Here is a 20,235-nt window from a genome sequence, read left to right as displayed (position 1 = left end):
GCACAACGCTGCAATTCGGGGAATTGTATCTTGCTATTGCAATCATGTATTTGTACCCGATGGCCGTGTAAGATTGGTTGATATGTTCATTCTGCTGTGGTCCCATTGTTTCACATACTATCTGTGCAGTCGCGAACTGACTTGTGAGGGGTCAGTGGAACGTAGTACTCGAGTAACGGTGGACCCTCATGCATCACTGCACCGAGGTTCAACGACGGGCGGGGCGTCCCATTCGTGGGTGAAGGCAGTTGCCATTTTCACACACAGCCGCACTCGATGGAATAATTAGTGATTTCAAACGGCCACAGATGCCTTTTCGACGTGATGTTGCAAATGAGGAATTCGAGGGGCGGCGCTTTCGGTTTCCAGCTAGCGGCGAGGAGATGCCCACAGGTCTGACTGCAAATGTAACGTTCTATTGTTCTATGTCCTTGAGACAGGGCCCATGGCGAGGGAGCAATGATTGATATGAATAGTTTGGGATGCGCAATAGCTACGTGGGCGATGAGGTCGTCCGTTCCCAAAAACATGTTACTTCACAACACTGGAATTACGGGCTGGGGCACTGTGGATTTAGCAGGCTGCATAACGCACGGACTCAATGGATGTTTCTAATGTTATGTGAGTAATTATTCAGGCATTTTGATCCCGGGATGAGGGAATGATGGATGGATGCATGGGCAGGTGATTTGATACAGAGTTTGCCATGTACAGGGCTTCTTGGGATCTATCCGCCTCACCTACGCTATGTGATGCAGGGCTGCCATTGTGGGACCATCGTCCATCTGGCCTTGTTGAGCCCTCCCTGTCTCGAGGCGCCCTCAGACACTTGTGTCCATGCACGTTAACATTCCCATCTGATGGAATCTGTTTGACAGACGCATGCACAGGTACACTCGTTTGTGATGGTGTTTGCACCTCGATATAGATGGCTATGAGTCGCAAGTGGTTTTGGGGTGGTGATGATCCTTTTGGTTGGGCTAGCATGCATATGGCTGTGGATTTCGTGTGATCATTGAAGTGAGTAGTTGGAATGTAGTTCTGATGGCCATTCTGTTCTTTTTCTTTTCTTTTGGTTGACAGGTATCTCCTCCCCTTTTGCCACTGCCATCTGTATGCCACTCCTGCAGATGGATTTTACTCCCGACACCTGCTGCTTCGTGTTAATCAGTGGAGCAGCATTATGATCTTATGGGACGATCGCCAATGGGCCACATGCCCTTACGCAGTACTGGTGGCTCGGAGCAACATTTCGGCCTTTCAGCTGGACTAGTGCCTCCCCATTGGGACGGGCCTGCGGTTCTGTGCGCTTCCATGTTGCCTTTTCGTACGTGATTGTGGCTCTGTGTACCATGGGGGAACAGGGCGACACACAGGTAGTGGCTGGTCATTTCTTGCGGAAGCAGCCCACAATGGTGATTGGTGTTTTGGAGTTCATGGCCTGATGGCTGTATGGGCTTGGTGATTTTGATGTGCATTAAATTTCTATTCGGATTTGGCCCGTGTAGCGTTTTTCTTTGCAAGTGATGTGGCATATGCCAATTTGGGGGGCGATGTATTGTGAGGAGATCTGCATCGGGTTCCGGCTTCGGGGTTTAGTTGCGTGGTACTGTACTGGCCGCGTTTGCCTACGAAGCCCAGTGAGGTCAGGGATGGGGGCTGGCAATATGACAGTTTGAATGTTGTCATGCTCAGGGGCGGGGGATTGGGTTTTGTGTGACAGATGCCGGTCAGCCAGGTGGACTGGTGGAATGATGTGATTTTCGGAATATTGCTGGTCACAGGTGCCTGTGTTTGCGTGCGTTTCTTGGTGGGGGACTGTGGTCATGTCCATTGGGATGGCTTCTGTATTCGTGCCATCTGTGCCCTGCAGCTCCCATTGGCCCCTGTTGTGTTTCTTTTGTTCGTTGGCATGCATGGGTGACTTGTACATTTCAATGGTTGCATTGTGGCTTCATTGCACCTACGGGGAGTTGTACTTTGTGGGCAGGGAGCGGTGTACAGGCACTCAGTGGGGCCGTTTACGGTTGATTCGCGATGCCGTACTTCTCGCCATGGCGGAATGGTACATTACGCCATGCCTGATGGCGTTAGGTACATGTCCGCTAGGGTCGGAATTGGCGTACCGTTGCACCATGGTGGTGTTTGCGGTTTGGCATGGCGCGCGCGCGTGCTTGGTGCAGTTAGCGTTGGCGTTCACTACGGTGTCGCTAATGGCTTCGTACTTTGCGGTGACGGGTCATAGTCGCACCGAGCGCTATTCGATGGCGGTATTGCATTTCCGCCATCGTTTTTCGATTTCCGCCAGGGTCGTAATGAGGGCCTATGCCAGTTAACAAGGATTTAACATCCAACAGCGTGGTTTCTGTATCATGGTGTTTTCGAAAACCCGACTGTCTGTTGGATAGAAGACCCCTCTCCTCAACAAACGCGTCATACTGAACGCAAGCTACTTTGTCAATAATATTGAGGAGAAAGGGCACATTGTTAATAGGGCGATAGTTCGACGGGTCATGTGGATCCAGGCGTCCTTCTTCAACAGGGGAGAAATCCAGGCCTCTCTAATTCACTCTGGAACTATCCCCTGTTGGAAGGAATGGTTTATGAAGGATGTAACAGGGGCAGCAATGTTGGAAAATAATTATTTGAAAAGAGATGCCGGGAAGAGGTCTCCACTACAAGAAGTGGGTTTAAGGTTTTCCACAATGGTGGTTATATCATTTACTGTGACTTGCTTGAACAAGAAGGAGTCCCTCTTGTCGTCAACTTCCTTACTTACAATAATGGTAACTGGGACAGCTTCGCGGCCTCCAGGGGTTTTTATTTGACTGTTCTCTTGGTGTTGTTTGACCTTTTGTAAAAAATGATTATGAATGTTCTGACACCAGGCATTGTTAACAGCTAAATGCGATTCCTGAGGCTTACCCTTCAGTTCACCAAGAATCTGAAATAATTTTTTAGTGCTGGATTTGGCCTCCAGGATACGCTCCTAAAATTTAACTTTTTTTGCTGCAAAAGTGGTGGCTTTGAAGTACTTGACTGCTTCCTTATAAAGGGTCAGAGCAGTAGCTGTCAGAGATTTCCTCCAGCCTCTTTCAGCAGCCTTTTAATGGCTGCAAAAACCTCAGGAGAAAACCACTGGTTAATGGGCCCCTGTGTGTTCTTTTTGCCTGGGGCAATTTTTAATGGTGCCAGTTGATCGAATGCACCGTTTAGGATATTGCGCAGTTCAGCTGTATATAAATCCAGTGAGCTAGTGTTGGCATTTGCCAAGAGTAAGGGCGACGTGATGGCTGAGAATGCTTCCAAGGAAACCTTGTGAATGCATCTGCGTAGTGTAGGTAAAGCTGATGCACGTTCTTTTTTTTTGTGGATTCCCACAATGCAATATTATGATTTATTTTTATGAACTACATAGTGTTGTTAGTGTTTGTATTTTGAATTTAATAATGTGTAAAAGGTTTGATATGTAAACCAAATGTACAATAAAGAAACAAAAAGAAAAAAATAATCTTAAAAGTCAAATGGGTTAACAAGAAATATCGGTTCCATGTCATTTCATCGCGGGATGTTTTTTCGCAGGGTTTTTTACCGTGAATTCTTTAACGAAAAAACCCATCAAATTTATTTAACATTATTTTTGGGGATCCCCCCCCAACCCCTGATTCCCTTTAAGTGTTAACTATTCCCAACACCCACATCCTATATATATATAATTTTCTATCCCGCCCCAAGAAAATGTGATGGTTTTTTTTCTTTAAAAAATTTGCGGTAAAACACCCTGCGAAAAAACGTCCTGCGATGAAAGGACGTTGTACCGAAATCTCCAGGTGTTGATCTGTTTATAAAAACATGCGTTGACATACTTGTGATGCTGGAGTCTTTTAACAGTTTATTAATTTAAAATCCTAAACTTGAAAAAGCAAGGCTATGGAATTATCACTGGTGTACGCATGAGAACCCAGTGGTGTCGTATAAGCTACATTGAGATCTCAATTATGAGGAGAAAGGTTTTGGGGCAGAACCTTGGTATCTAAGTGAATGATCTAATTCAAATGTTCATCAATATTTTATGAGGCTACATTTTAACATACCAACTAAAATAATTGGTATAATACAGCAGAAATCCCAACGTAAAAATGTTTTATCGTGTGTGTAAGAGTACTGAAGATAGCAAAACTTTTTTTTTTGTTCAGGACTACAGAGTTTACGAGTGTCATATTTTAGTAATTTTGTTCCCAACTCAAGTACCCATTTTTTACAGTGCTTCATTCCTTTTGGATTCGTGCTTTATCTGGGAATCAATTAAGCTTGACTTTGATTGTTATTAGATGTTTCAAATCTGTTTTTGATATGTATTGTTTGTGCATCTAATTGTAATTGTTATAATAGTAAATAATTGTTCTTTTATAACGCGCTTAATACCAGTGGGTGGTTTCTAGGTCAGGGATCGGGATTCAAACCTGGGTGCGCTGCGTTGTCTTGCTTCCAAGACAAAACATGCTGCCCCTGAGCTATGTATTGTTTTAATAAATATGTTCTTCTTTTTATATAGAATACTTGATATAATATCTCATGAAAGGTTTTATTAAGCCAAACCACGATGTAAAAAATTAAGAATCGTGCAATTTGTGCTTCTATGTGTTGCTTGCCTTTTGAGCATGTGTGAGTTGCACATTTGCCCAAACATAAGAGAGCAAAAAAAAAAAATATGAAAGTCAAAATGGATTTAATAGGACTCATTTTATCAACCTCGAAAGGATGGATGACTGAGTTGACTATGTCAAGACTGAGACCTGTATCTGTGACTTGCACATAGATGTCTGAGGTGAGTGCCATGTTCGCTACACTCATTTTACTAGTGGTGGCTGGTGAATTATTTTTTAATTAATGGGTGTAAATCTTTCCCACATAAATGCATAAGTCACCCAGCATAGCGAGGGAGCCCCAACCCACCAAGGGATGTTTTGCGGGGGGATTCTCCCCCTGTGAATTTTTTAAAAATAATTTGTTAAACGGGTGCATTTTGATATGATATGATATGGCATTTTTAACTCACCTGTACACAAGTGTGTTGCAGCATACTAGTGAAAAATTGGGCCAAAAGTCACACAGTTTACATTTGCTTTTGTAGGGTAACAAATGAAAATATCCAATAGATGCAACTCACCAACAGTGCAGAGATTATTTTCCAACTAATTTTCATGATGACTTTGCCCGCAATATATAATAGTATGAAACATTTTCATGCTGGATGTGCCCATACATGTCCATGCAGATTGCACAAACATATGCCTTAAAGGAACATGCTTCTGTTGGCTTTGCAAGTAAAAAATGCCATGCCACAGTTGGAAAATGTACCCAGACTAATTGCACCAATGTACTACAGTCTAGCCACGTAATAACATTCCTTTTTAGTTTACCTTTGATGTCTAGTAAAAATGCCATGCCACAGGAAAACAATGTAACCAGACTGGCTGTAGCAATGTAGGCCCGTCTAGCCACTATACAACAATTGTGTTTGCTTTAACAATGATGCCTACTGAAAAATACAATGTCAGTGCCACAGTAAGAAACAGGAACCAGACTGGCTTCAGCAATGCAGTCAAGTCTATCCATATATCAACACCTATCATTCATACATGGTACGCGTTGTTATGTATGTGTTGTTGTTTAATCACACAACCCCTTCCCACTTAGTGTTGGGAAGCTCGATCGCCCCCTCAATGGACATCACATCCACCTCCTTACCACCACAGCCTAAACTCAACCCCCAGGCTAGTACACCTATCAGTTTTCCCAGGGAGAAAACTGCAGCTGTTAAACACCAACCTAACCAACACTACTCTGTTAACATTGACCAACGACTCAACTATAACTCACCTAACTCTGGCTTAATCAAAACTAACCAACCTTGCCAATTGCAAATAAGGAATGTCAGACTCTGCTCAAGATTGTCCAGACTCTATGAGCCACCCATTAGAACCGCTACCAACACTTACCCTTCAGCAGAAGGCCCTACTGTTAATCACCTTGCTGAGAATAAAAATTCTGACATAACCAATGTACCGATACTAAAGACGGATGGACACAGTCACAAACTCCATAATATGCCATCTGCTAAAGCAACTAGCCAGGGCAAACCAATGAACCACTTGCCTGATAATACTGCCCCAGACATCAAGGGCGCCTTAATAAATGCCAGATCTCTGGTGGCTCACGCTATTGAGATAGCTGATTTAATTTGTTATGTAATGTTATGTTACTTGGCATTTATATAGCGCCTTATGTATCATTGGCATGATCTCAAAGTGCTGGTAGGTTGAACGCCCTCAGGAACTGCAGTTCAAGTCAGTAGAGAGAGAGAGTGTCATATGGTGCGTGGGCGCACCGGATATGTGTGCAGCTGGTGTGTTTGTTGCATGGTAGCTGCATCTTAGCGGTAGGTGTGGTGTGAGGAAATCGGTTGGATGTGTTCAGTCTGGAGGGTGGACACTCAGACTGAGTCCTGGCTGCGTTAGGCCTGTGGAGACGCCTAAGCTAGCCGAAATGTGCTCAGCTAGCTGTGTTTTATTTGGATGATGAGGCGTTTGTCGGGTCTTGTTAGTATGAGAACAGCTAGGCCGAATGTGTCATAGCATAGCTTTGTTCTTGTTGAATGATGGTGTATAGGAGAGAGTAAGCGTAGTAGTGTGATATGGTGGTTTATCAGTGTAGCACTTGCGGCCAGGCACGAGAGCTGGACAGGGGGCCTACATAGGGGCATACGTATATCAAGGGACAGGATAGATAGGGTAACATGGGGGTATAGGTACATAGCAGTCGTTCCATTCGCTTCATCGGTTTCATCCACTTCATCGGTTCCATCCACTTCCTCCCTTCCATCCACTTCGTCCCTTCCATCCACTTCGTCCGTTCCATCCACTTCATCCGTTCCATCCACTTCGTCCATTCCATCCACTTCTTCCGTTCCATCCACTCCTTCCCTTCCATCCACTTCTTCCCTTCCATCCACTCTGTCCGGTCCATCCACTCTAGCCGTTCCATCCACTCTAGCCGTTCTATCCAATTCGTCCGTTTCATCCATTTCATCCATTCCATCCACTTCATCCGTTCATCCACTTCATCCGTTCCATTTACTTCATCCGTTCCATCCACTTCATCCACTCATCCATTCTATCCACTCATCTCCTCCATCCACTACATCTATTCCACCCACCCACCCCCTCCATCCTTCCCATCCACTTCATCCATTCCATCCACTTCATCCATTCTATCCACTTCATCCATTCTATCCTCTTCATCCGTTCCATCCGTTTTCATCCGTTCCATCCGTTTTCATCTACTCCATCCGTTCCATCGGTTTCATCGGGTCAATTGTTTCCATCCACTCCATCCGTTCCATCCGCTTCGTTCATTCCATCCACTCCATCCATTTTGTCCATTCCATCCACTGCATCCATCTATCCACTCCATCCATTCATCTATTCTATCCACTCAATCCTTTCGTCTGTTCCATCCACTTCATCCACTTCATCCATTCCATTTACTTCATCCGTTACATCCACTTCATCCAGTCATCCGTTCTATCCACTCATCTTCTCCATCCACTCCATCTATTCCACCCACCCACCCCCTCCATCCTTCCCATCCACTTCATCCATTCCATCCACTTCATCCATTCTATCCACTTCATCCGTTCTAACCTCTTCATCCGTTCCATCCGGTTTCATCTACTCCATCCGTTCCATCAGTTTCATCGGGTCAATTGTTTCCATCCACTCCATCTGCTCCATCCGCTTCGTCCATTCCATCCACTCCATCCATTTGTCCATTCCATCCACTCCATCCATCTATCCACTCCATCCATTCATCTATTCTATCCACTCAATCCTTTCGTCCGTTCCATCCACTTCGTCCGTTCTATCCACTTCATCCATTCCATCCACTTCATCCATTCTATCCAGACTATGCCGAAGACTATGACTTCCTAGCCATAACAGAGTCCTGGCTGCACCCAGCAGCAGGTCCTGCACTCCTGCTCGCTGTCCCAGATAATGATGTGATACTCATAGCGGACAGGATCGACTCGAGAGGGGAGGAATAGCTATTATAGCAAAATCCAACCTAGATATGAGACTAGCCCCTTCACCTGATATCCAATCATGTGAATCACTTACCGCCAAACTCCCCATCTCTGACCTGACTCCCATACTATTACCATCCACCTCATCTATAGGCCACCAGGCCCCATTGGCACATTTGAGGAGGATATCTCTTTGATCCTATAGGACAATCTGAAAAGCACCTCTCAAATACTCCTATTAGGTGACCTCAACTTAGGTTTCAACGACCCCAGTGACCAGCACGCCACAGCTATATCCAATGTGCTTACTGAATTTGGCCTCACCCAAAGGGTCACTGTACCTGCACATTATAAAGGCAGGACCCTAGATTGGGTGGCAGAATTGAACTGCAAGGCCGCTATCATCTCTATAACTCCCCAACTATGGACTGACAACCACCTCCTATCCTTCACCCTCAAAGCTAAATTCACCATTCTTAAGAATAACTCAATAGCCCCCCAACCCACCCTCACCAGGAACAAAAAGAATATTACAGCAGACAAATTCATACCACTAATATTACCTAGTCTCAACACATTGCCTGAGACCAGTGATCCTGCTCCCTTAGTAGACGAATACAACAATACTATGTCTAAAGCTTGAGACATGATCGCCCCCATAAAAATGAGGAAAAGCAAACCCAAAGCCCACTTGAACTCTTGGTTCACTCCACATCTCAAAACGCTGAGAGCTGAAAAAAGGAAATGTGAAGTCATCTGGAGACAACATCCTAACGAAGAAAACAAAACCAACCTCACTAATATCTCTGCATTGTACAAGAACGAAATTATACATTCCAAACAGGAAACGTACAATAATAGGATTCTTCAAGCAAACTCAAGTATAAAGGAACTCTTTGTAATCTTAAAAGAGTTGGAAACACCCATTCTTCCAACAGACACCTGCCTGAAGGACAAACTGTGGTGCTCCAACATCCAGAATACTTTATCCAACAAAATCACCCTTCTCCAGAACAAGATTGCTGAGAAAAAAGCGCACTTACCTATACCAAATAAACCAAATACTCCAGCCAGCATCCCCACATCCTCAACTAAACCGTCACTACTCTTTAGCTTTTCTGAAGTTTCTATCCTTGATGTTGAAAAAATCTTCGTCTCGCTAAAACCAGCTAACTGCCAAGGAGACAAATGCCCTGCCCAAATTATCAAGGACATTCTAGAGATCTCTCACCGTTCATAACAAAACTAATCAATGCCTCCTTCGCATCGGGTACCATCCCCAGTAATCTAAAGGAGTCATGGGTCCTTCCTCAAAAAAGAATCACTAGACCCAGCTATATCGACAAATTATAGGCCTATCACGACAGTGCCATTTCTTCTCACAATATTAGACTGAGCTGCCTATCTTCAGATTCAGGAGTACCTAGAGTCTAATCAGCTCCTGGGACTTCGCCAATCTGGATTCAGGCCCCAACACGGTACTGAAATGGCGCTGATCGACCTCAAAACCCAAATTGATGAGCTCAGGGACAAGGGGAAGACAGCCCTGCTACTCCTCCTTGATCTTACAGCTGCGTTTGATTTGGTGGACCACAAGGTACTCTGCAACCACCTTGACTCAGCTGCCTATTTTGCACAAGATGCTATAGTTTGGATCCAATCTTTCCTGAGTAATAGGACCATGAGAGTCTTCTCACCTTTCGCGGCGGCAGACTCTATCCCTGTTACTTGCGGTGTGCCACAGGGCTCTTGTGTCTCACCCACTTTGTATAATATATTCACTAAGCCTTTATTCGATGATCTGGACGGTCAGGGTGTCACCTACACTAATTACGCAGATGATACCCAGATCCTCATCCCGCTTACCGGGGATTATGATAAGGATGTGGCCTTAGTAAATAAAATCTACCTCAACATTCAAGCATGGATGGCCACCCACGGTCTATGCTTGAATGATGACAAAACCAAACTCCTCATTCTTGGGACCACAGTGAAGCTCAATAAACTCGGTCCAAACTACACTTCCATTAACATCAACGGTAACACCATGAAGGTTCCTAAGGAGGTTAAAACGCTAGGTTTCTACCTAGATTCTACCTTCACCTTTACTAAACAGGTTAATGGTTGGAGCTGGCAAACCCTTTTTATCACAGAATAGCTGCACCACATTGGCCCGAGCATTCATTCTGTCCAAACTGGACTATTGTAACTTTCTATTCTTGAGCGCTAGTAAGCAAATTATCAACAAGATACAAATCCTACAGAACAATGTTCTGAGATCAGCACAGGGTATTGCTAGAAGAGAACACATTGCAGCAGTAAGAAAACAGAACAAATGGCTGTCCATTAGTGATAAAAGCTGGCTTAACACGTTGTCGCTTACCCACAAATGCCTCAATAACTGTTAGGCGGAAATCTGTGCAGTTCCCTCTGGGACCACTGCAAAAGATTTAGGACTACAGGTGTTTGGCAGTAAACCCACTTGGTAGCAGTCTGTACCACACAGATTCACTTGGTAGCTGTGGCTGAGAAAGTCAGACTTCCCTCAAGAAGAGTTAGGCAGTATGTGGAGTATACAAAGTAGGGCAATCTACAAAGTAGAACAAGCAAACACGGAACAAGGCTTCGGTGTAAAGATATATAGTTATTTATTTATTAAAACACACCCATGAAAAACACTCGGGCACTAATACGGCGAATACCTTCAATCACAATTACTATAAGAAAAAGATCAATCCCCCTAACAATAGTTCGACAAGTCTAGGTTCAACGGCATCACTTATTTGCAGACAGAGGTGTATGCTTTAACCTAGATGGCACTCTAGTATTCGTTAGGACGGGAGAGAAAAAGGCAGGTTATGAAATCACTCGGCACCAACACTTTTACGAACAAATGCAAGGCAAGTAAGGCAGGGACTACTGCAGATCACAAAGTTCAGAGGCCAGGCCCACTCGGAGAGAGGCAAGGCGATATGTCCCAAAAAAGTGTCTCAGTGGAAATGCGCTTCGAGTCTTTATCGCAAATTGTTATGGAAAGATTGGACCAGTTCAGAACAGAAAGTTAAGAAAGCTTGGAGGCGACCCAATGGAGAGGTGAGGATTAAGACACCTCACTCTATCCGGCAGAAAGGGAAGCCAGGCGGACACGGTACCTTGTTTGTGGAGAGACAGCTCTGGCGGGGGCAGTTGTTCCTGGTGGTGGATGCACGTCGGGTCTTTGCCAAGAGAAGAGATGATCTCGTCGTCGAAGGAAAGTTGAAGATCGTTGCACCACCAGGGAAGAGACCAGCCGCGGAGTGCTCCGTCACAAGGCACCACCTTTTGGTCGCGGTACAGGGGTAGTGGCTATCCGGTTGCCGAGGTGCTCTGCACGGGCAATTCGACCACTGCGTCCTGGAGCGAAGAAAAAGCAAAGGGGACTGGTTGTTCCCACCAGTCAGGGGAAGAGACTCTCTGGCAGGGAGATCTCCTCTGTTGTCGGGAAGTGGTGAGTCGGTTCAGCAGGGCTCCACCGGAGGTGTCGTTGTTGTAGGTCGGCTCAGCTTTACCCTCATCGGATTCTTAGGTCCTGTGGCGACTTCTGAAGATCCAGTCCCAAAAGCCCTGCTTTTATGCAGAAAACCCCCATTCATTCAGCCTAGCTGTCAATCAAAACACGCTAAGTGGTGAGCGGGGTGGCTCACCACTTGGGCCAATCACACCAGAGTGCGACTTGAGTTGGCAAGGCAACTCAGTCCACGGTGCCTAAACCCCCTCCCACACCTCCTGTGGTACCCAGACAGAATGGCACCACTTTGGAGGGCCTCTGTGTAGAGGCCCGCCAAAAGTGGAACAAAGGGCTCAACCTTTGGTTTAGGAGTCACAGAGACGAACACAGACGCCATTTTAAAAACCGAGTTCTGGCAGAAAATACCAACAGATAGATTTATTGAAGATTAAACCAGTGGTATGTTAGAGGTTAACGAGAAAAAGTATTAACCTCCAACAATGGGAAGAATCCCATAGGGTTATATTCGGGGTTGAATATAACAAGTAGTTTCCACTGCCACCAGCCAAAACTCGACGAGGGGGGACGGGACAGTGCCCCCTCGAATAACAGACCCAGGAGTAATCGAATTACCCCTACTAGTACGTCCACAATAGGATGGTTTGTACTAGTTCTGTTAGTAAATTTAGAAGCCAATGGTGACTTTACATGCCCGGGGAGACAGTAGTCAGTCCTCGGGTATGGAGTCTATGGTGGAGGTCCGCTAGGACGCCCTAGTGTTACGGCACGGAGGGTGCGTTGTAACACACATAGCAAAACATATGAGACCCTATGGAGTAAACGACCCCATAACCCATAGAACACATTGACATTCAAAGGAATTAACCACATTCATGCCCAAGAGTGGGAGAAAAAGAGTCTCACTCTTGGCAGGATGGAAAAAACAAACTCCAGAAATCCAGCAAAGCTGCTGGGGGACTCACTAGGTTAGGAAATTCAGCCTAAACAGAGAATTCTCCCTAACAATAACGCTGCCCCTCGTTACCTTGTGGATAGAATCAAAACCAATAGCTGCCCTACTAGGACTGCCAATTCTGATTGTTTAGTCGTTCCCAGATTCAAACAAACCAAATCTGGAGGGAGTCGTTTCCCGGTCAAAGCAGCACAACTTTGGAACTCTCTCCCATCATCATTAAGGGATGACCAAACTTTTCTTAAGTTTAGATATAACACCATTAAGTGGATCAGAGAAAATGACCATTAAAGGAATAGTCCAGCAAAACATTTTATTTAAAAAATAGATGGGCAACATTAAAAAAAAAATACTAGCACTTTTTTTAAAAACTTCCTATGTAAAGTTTTGAGCTATTCAAGCTCAAAATTTGCAAAATCAAGCACATGGGTGCATCCATTTTGTGAAATGGATGGCCGCCTGTGCTGGCTTTTGCTTTTGCGGCACTAATGAAGGAAAAGCCAGCCAGCTGTAGTAAACAAAAGCTACCGCTGGGTGGCTTTTCCTTCATTGGTGCTGTATGCGGAGGACGGGAACCGGAGACGAGAGCAGGAAAGCTGCAGCTGAATCTCAGTAAGTGCTATTTATTTTTAACAAGGAGGAGCCTGAGAAACTCAGAAAGAAAAAACGCAGCGTTTTCAAACACAACCGCGTTGTGTTTCTGCCTGCTGTGGCTATCACTTTGGGTCTCCGGTGCTGCGGCATGTAAACACGGTTGTGTTTACATGCCGCAGTGTTTCTGCCTACAGCTGATTTCCCGTTTGGGGCTCTCGGGCTCCCTACGGGGGGCCCGAGAGCCCCAAATGGGAAATGCTAAATGCTGCAGTGTTTCTGCCTAAATCTGATTTCCCATTTGGGGCTCTCGGGCTCCCCACGGGGGGCCCGAGAGCCCCAAATGCGAAATGCTAAATGCTGCAGTGTTTCTGCCTAAATCTGCTTTCCCATTTGGGGCTCTCGGGCCCCCCGTGGGGAGTACAAGAGCCCCAAATGGGAAAGCAGATTTAGGAAGAAAAACAACCGCGTTGTGTTTCTGCCTGTCTTGGCTTTCACTTTGGGTCTCCGGTGCTCCCCTTGGGGAGCACCGGAGACCCAAAGTGATAGCCACAGCAGGCAGAAACACAACCCGGTTGTGTTTGAAAACGCTGTGGTTTTTCTTTCCGAGTTTCTCAAGCTCCTCCGAGCCGGAGGAGCCTGAGAAACTTGGAAAGAAAAACCGCAGCGTTTTCAAACACAACGTTGTATTTATGTTTGCGGTCGCTTCAAAGGCGACTGCAAACATAAATACGTTTTTAAAGCTACGGTTTTATTTCTAAGTTTTCCGGGCTCCTCCAGCCCGGAAAACGTAGAAAAAAAACTGCAGCTAGTGCTTATTTTTAAAAATAAATAAATAGCACTTACCGAGATTCAGCTGCAGCTTTTCTGCTCTGGTCTCCGGTCCCCGTCCACCGCGTACAGCATAAATGAAGGAAAAGCCACCCAGCGGTAGCTTTTGTTCACTACAGCTGGATGGCTTTTCCTTCATGTGCTTGCTTTTGCGAATTTTGAGCTTGAATAGCTCAAAATTTTACATAGGAAGTTTTAAAAAAAAGTGCTAGTATTTTTTTTTAATGTTGCCTATCTGTTTTTTAAATTACATTTTTTGCTGGACTATCCCACGTCTGTATGCATCACAACCTCTACTTCAGATCTGACCTTCATTTAGTCCCAGATCCAACGCAAACCCTGAATTTGCGGTTTGTAAACATTGTTAATTTATGTATACTCGTGTACTGCTCTGCTCCCTGTACATAAGCATCAGAGCCACTGTACATTTTTTGAATCTGTGGTATTGCAACTGTGTAAACTCATGCAACTATGCAGTGCCCTTTTCTCTCTGTGATGTACATATTAGGTAGCCTGCAATTTGTGTAACCTAAGCGGAAAGTATTCATGTTTCTGCATAACTGCTGCGCCCTGATACCCCTGGGTCTGGTGCGCATTATAAACAACATAAACATATGGGGCTAGACTGGACTGCATTGCTGCAGCCAATCAGTTACATTTCTGCCTCTGGCATGGCATTTTTTACTGACCAACATGGTGAAAGCAAATAAGTTAAGTGTTAGCAGATTGACTGGTTCACATTGCTGCAACCATTCTGCCTATGTTTTCTGACTCAGGCGTGACTTTTTCTACTGGGCATCATGCTTAAAGCAAGCGTGATAAGTGCCCCTATGTGTCTCGACTGGTTTACAATGATGCAGCCGGTCCGGTTACATTTACTGACGCTGATGAAACATGATAAGTATTGTTATATGGGTTTACCATTGATGCCCAGTAAAAAAGCACCCCAGCTGCCCCAAATCAGAGGCACCAGCACGGTGAGCGCCTCGCACTCTCAAATCAGAGGCCCGCTCACTGTGCTGGTGAGCGGGCCTCTGATTTCAGGGCTCGGAAGCAGGAGTGCATTTTTCACACAGTCATTCAGCATTCATACACATTCACACACACCCATACACATAAGCTCACGCACCCGCAACATACACTCTCTCATTCACACGCGCACCAACAAAACATACACTCTTTCATGCATGCACCTGTTGCCTAGGGATCTAGGCCCAAATGAAGGATGCACACACGGAGAGATAAGAGGAACTTCTTTATTCTTTCACAACCAAACTGGAACTGGCACTCGCAGCGCACGTGCCCCATAACCCCCTTGCCCAGTCAAACTCCGCCTTTCCAACGGAGGGGGCTCACGAGCGTTAACCCCTTGAGTCCCGGGTAACACTACCCCCGGACAATATGTCCAAACATCAACTTGACACGCTGTGTCTCAACAAATAACTCAACACTCTTCAACAAGTCTCATCGGCTTCTTTATGAGCCGTCTCGGCCTCTCACCTCGAGTCCCCAGATCAGGCTCCTCTTCAATCACTTCACTCTGGGCCATGTCCCGGGGGTCCCCTTCCGGGGGAAACCACTCATCATCCCTCGGCATCCGTGGTTCCGGTGAAAGTGCCCTTTGGGTTCCTTCCGTGGGCTCTCTCCTTGTATATGGCCTGAACTGCTGACAGTTTCTGGTGATGGTCCTGTTCTCATCTTCCGCCGTCACCATCGTGCCTTTCATGGCAACAATCCTCATGGGGCTTGGAGCAAACCGCGGGTCTGTCTTCCTGCTTGCCGGCTGCTGTACCAGGACTTCGTCTCCCACCTGGAGCTCCGGCAGCACCGCTCCTCTTCGTGCATCGGTGCGACGCCTCGCAACCTCTTTTGCCACCGCATCTCTCTGGAGCAGATCTTGGTCGGCCGGCTCAGCCTGCACCGTACTCCTCGGGATGCGAGTTCGCACCACATATCTGAACATGAGCTCTGCAGGCGTCTTATTTGTGACCTCGTGAGGAGTGTTCCTGTAGTCTCTTAACAAGCGGCATAGCGCTTGGTGTGTATCAACGGCGTCCAGCCGTGCCCTCTGAATGGTCTTCTTAATCGATCCCATAAATCGCTCCGCCATTCCATTAGCCTGGGGGTGACGTGGTGTGATCTTCATGTGCCTGAACCCCAGGTGCTCTGCCAATGTCCCAAATTCGTGTCCACAGAACGGTGGTCCGTTGTCGGATTTGACCCACTTGGGGATCCCCCACTCACTAAAGACCTCTTCTATCGTTGCCGCAACTTGAGAGAACGCTGTGGAACTGACTCTCTTGGCAATCGGGAATCTTGAGTGTTCATCCACGAAGAGCAGAATGTAGTCGCCCGCTTCAGTGGGCCCGTAAAAATCCATGGCTACTCGTTCCCATGGGTGCTCAGGTATTTGAGTGTGTTGGAGCGGGGGCGGACGTTCTGCAGGGGCTGTGCACTGACAGGCGTGGCAGTTCTTCACCCACTCGTCCACAGCTGCGTCCAGGAAGGGGAACCACACATGGCATCTGAGCTGCTTCTTTGTGTTCTCCGCTCCCCTGTGACCTTCGTGCGCTATGCTGACCACCTCGCTCCTGAGTGTGGCAGGGATGACGATCCTGCACCCTCTGAGCAGAATGTTATCGTCCTTTACCGCCAGTTCACCATGGACCCTGGCTAGCCGTTCGATTTCTTGCTTGTTCACGCCCGGGTGAGCTAGGGTGGCTCTCTGGTGATCTTTCCACTTGTTGGCCGTCGTGAGGCTGATCGCCAGGGCTGTCGTGGGATCGGCTGCCGATGCGGCCGCTACCCTTTCAAGTGATAGTGCCGGGGGCAGCGCCTGAGCCGCCACATATTGCACATACGCAACGTCACCCTTCCGTGCCAGCGGGGCCCCTACTGGGTGTCGGGAGAGGTAGTCAGCGGGGTTAAGGTCGCCCCCCGGGCGGTGTACGATATCGTAATCATATTCCTGGAGGCGGATGCCCCACCTCTCGATCCTCGGTGGCATCTTGGTATGCGGGTTCCCAAACAATGAGAGGAGTGCCTGATGATCGGTGATCAGCGTAAACTTCTTTCCGATTATAAAGTTATGAAAATGCTCACACGCCCAGACGGCTGCCAAGCTCTCCTTCTCGGCTTGGGAGTAGGCTAGTTCAGGTGTTGATAGCGCTCGGCTCGCGTATGCAATCACGTGTCTGGGGTTAACATCCGCGCCACTGGTTTGGGCCAGAATGGCGCCGAGGCCTACGGGGCTGGCGTCGACTACCACCTCGGTGTGCCACTGTGGGTTAAAATATGCGAGGCGATGAGCCTCGGCGAGGGCTTGCTTGATGTCCGCGAAAGCCTGTTGGCAGGCCTGTGTCCATTCAAACGGCGACTCCTTCTGTAGCAGTTTCCTCAGCGGGTCTGTGATGGAGGCATAGTGGGGGATGTACCTCGCACAGTATCCTGCCATGCCAAGGAACGAGCGGACGTCCGCCACTTGTCGGGGCTCGGCGAGGTTGGTGATCGTCTCGACCTTCTCAGGGTCAGGCAGCATGCCGTCCTTGGAGAAGATATGTCCAAAGAACTTGAGTTTTGTTCTGCTGAACCGGCATTTTGATATGTTGAGCGTGAGGCCGGCACTCTGAAGGGCTTCGCATGTGTCGTGTAGAGCCCTGTCATGGGATTCCTTGGACGATCCAAAGACGAGAATGTCGTCGCTGTAATTGAGAGCCCCCTTGATAGGTCGGATGATCTGGCGTATAGTTTCCTGGAAGATCTCAGCGGCAGATGAGATTCCAAAGTTCAGCCTCCGGTATCTAAAGAGCCCATCGTGTGTCGCAAACGTGGTTATGGGCCGGGAATCAGGGTGGAGCTCCAGCTGATGGTATCCCTGATTTAAGTCCAGTTTGGAGAACATTTGGGCACTGTTCAGCAGCACAATCATGTCCTCAATACATGGTCCCGGGTGTCGCTCCCGTTGAATCGCCGTGTTGGCCACCCGCATGTCCACACACAAGCGGATCTTACCCCCTTCCTTGGGTACCACCACAAGGGGGGACACCCACGGCGTCGGCCCCGTCGCCGGTTCAATAATGTCGTCGCGGAGCAGTTGCTGGAGCGCCTCCGAAACTGTCTCCTGAAGGTGGAATCCGACCCTTCTGGGATGTTGCGGCACTGGACGCACGTTGGGGTCAATGTGGAGCCGGATGGGGGGTCCCTGTAGTTTTCCTAGCCCCACGCAGAGCTTGGGGAAGGCCTCCGCGATGTCTTCTTGTGAGACGAGCGATTGAGTTTGATGATAGGCAATCGCATCTACCGTGTTCCCCTGGCCGGGTTTGGCCGCTGCGGCAGTGATCACGTCTCCCGCATTCACGTGAATTTCGATCAGTCCGAGGTGCGACGCCGTGTAGTAGCTAAGGAGGCATCGGCTCTTGGCGAGGGACCGTATCACGTGAATGGTCGCATCGACTTGCCGCCCGTTCAGGAGAAGGCACTGGGTGAATTGACCCACCGTTTGGAGCGGGGTGGCGGCACCCCACTGGAAGATTCTGGAGCGAGACGGACTGAGCTGTGGCGGGCATGGTATCCTGGCGTAGTCTTGTTCACCCATGATGTTCACTGTGGCCCCAGAGTCGATCATAAATTGAAATTGGCAATTCGCCATCTTGAGCGGGATCTGCGGGGCCTCCCTGGCCTCTTTGTTGTCGAGGATGAGGTTCACGAACTCATCCTGGTCGTAGTGGTCCTGCGGCGCGTAGTAGGCCGCCGCCTGGTCGTCTTGGCAGAGGGTTTCCGGCCTGTATTCTGCAGGCGGGTTGTCGTATTCGTCTGTGAAATGTCTGGGCTGTTCGGCCTGGTCATACGGAGGGGCATATCCTGCCGCTAGGTATTCGTCCATCGCACGAACGTAACGCCTCTGGCCGAGGCCCTGTTGATATGGTCTCGGCTGGCTGTATTGCAGGGGTTGCGGGCGGAACGGCATTCTGGGGGCCGCCTGGGGCCGCATCGGTGGAAATGGTACGCCCTCCCTGCAAACGGAGTGAAAGTGTCCTTCTCTCCCGCAGTTGGTACATCGCTGGGACAGGGCTGGGCAAGACCCTGAGTGGGGGAAGGACATCCCGCAGCGGTAGCACTGTCTTTGCAGACGCGGGGTTGACATCGACGGGGCAATCGGTGGTCTATATGGCTGAGGGCCCCTGTCGCCTTGACGGGGGGGCAGTATGGCGGCCACGAATTCCCCTGAGTCCACTTTCGCGTTGTTGGAATGGCCCATGGCTGAGGCCTGCGCATCCACCCTCTCGTGGATGCGGGCGAGTTCACTGACCTCGGGCATGGTGAGCGGTTTCTTGAGGAGCTGTTTCTTGAGTGCGGGGGAGAGGCATCCCTCGATCACCCTCAGCCGGATAGCTTCCTCTAACGAGAACGCATCAAATTGGCAGTTCGCCCCTTTCACCCGTAGACGTGTGATGAATTCGTCGACGGTCTCTTGCGGGAGTTGGGTGCATTGATTGAACAGGTATCTTTCATAGTCCCGATTGACTTCGATGATAAGCAGTTTGTCCAAAGCGCCGATCAGCTTGGGAAAAGTGTCCTGGTCTGTGGGCGGAATGGCCTTGACGACCGTTTTGATCTCTCCCCCTACCAGGTTAAGGAAAATGTCTCTCATATTGGGGGAGTCCCCGTCGCCGGAACCTCTCACGAAGTGTCGAAAATCGTCCATCCAGTCGGTCCATCTGGGGCCTTTGGTGGCCTGAGGAGTCATAGTGAACGGCGGGGGCAGTCGTAGTTGAATCGACTTCGCCACCCGTGGCAGTTGAGGCGAGCCCTGGCTGGACCCCGGGTTGGAGGTGCTCATGGCGCCTGGGAGAGAAGGCCCACGGGTGCGCGGGCGGGGTCGCTTCCGCGGAGGTTCGACGGAGGAGGTCCGGCAAGGCGGATTCGGCGGAGTGCCGTGTTGCGCGGAGGTGGAGCAGGAGGAGGGGGCTCGCTGGATCGGCCACCACAGGCGGACTGCCGTAGGAGGAGGACTCCGGTGCGCGGGAGAGATCCTCGTCGCCAAATGTTGCCTAGGGATCTAGGCCCAAATGAAGGATGCACACACGGAGAGATAAGAGGAACTTCTTTATTCTTTCACAACCAAACTGGAACTGGCACTCGCAGCGCACGTGCCCCATAACCCCCTTGCCCAGTCAAACTCCGCCTTTCCAACGGAGGGGGCTCACGAGCGTTAACCCCTTGAGTCCCGGGTAACAGCACCGCAACATACACTCATTCCTACACATG

Source organism: Ambystoma mexicanum, chromosome 3p, assembly GCF_040938575.1.
Source record: "Ambystoma mexicanum isolate Mex_15411 chromosome 3p, UKY_AmexF1_1, whole genome shotgun sequence".
NCBI lineage: Eukaryota > Metazoa > Chordata > Amphibia > Caudata > Ambystomatidae > Ambystoma > Ambystoma mexicanum.
Note: the sequence above shows the minus strand (reverse complement) of the source record.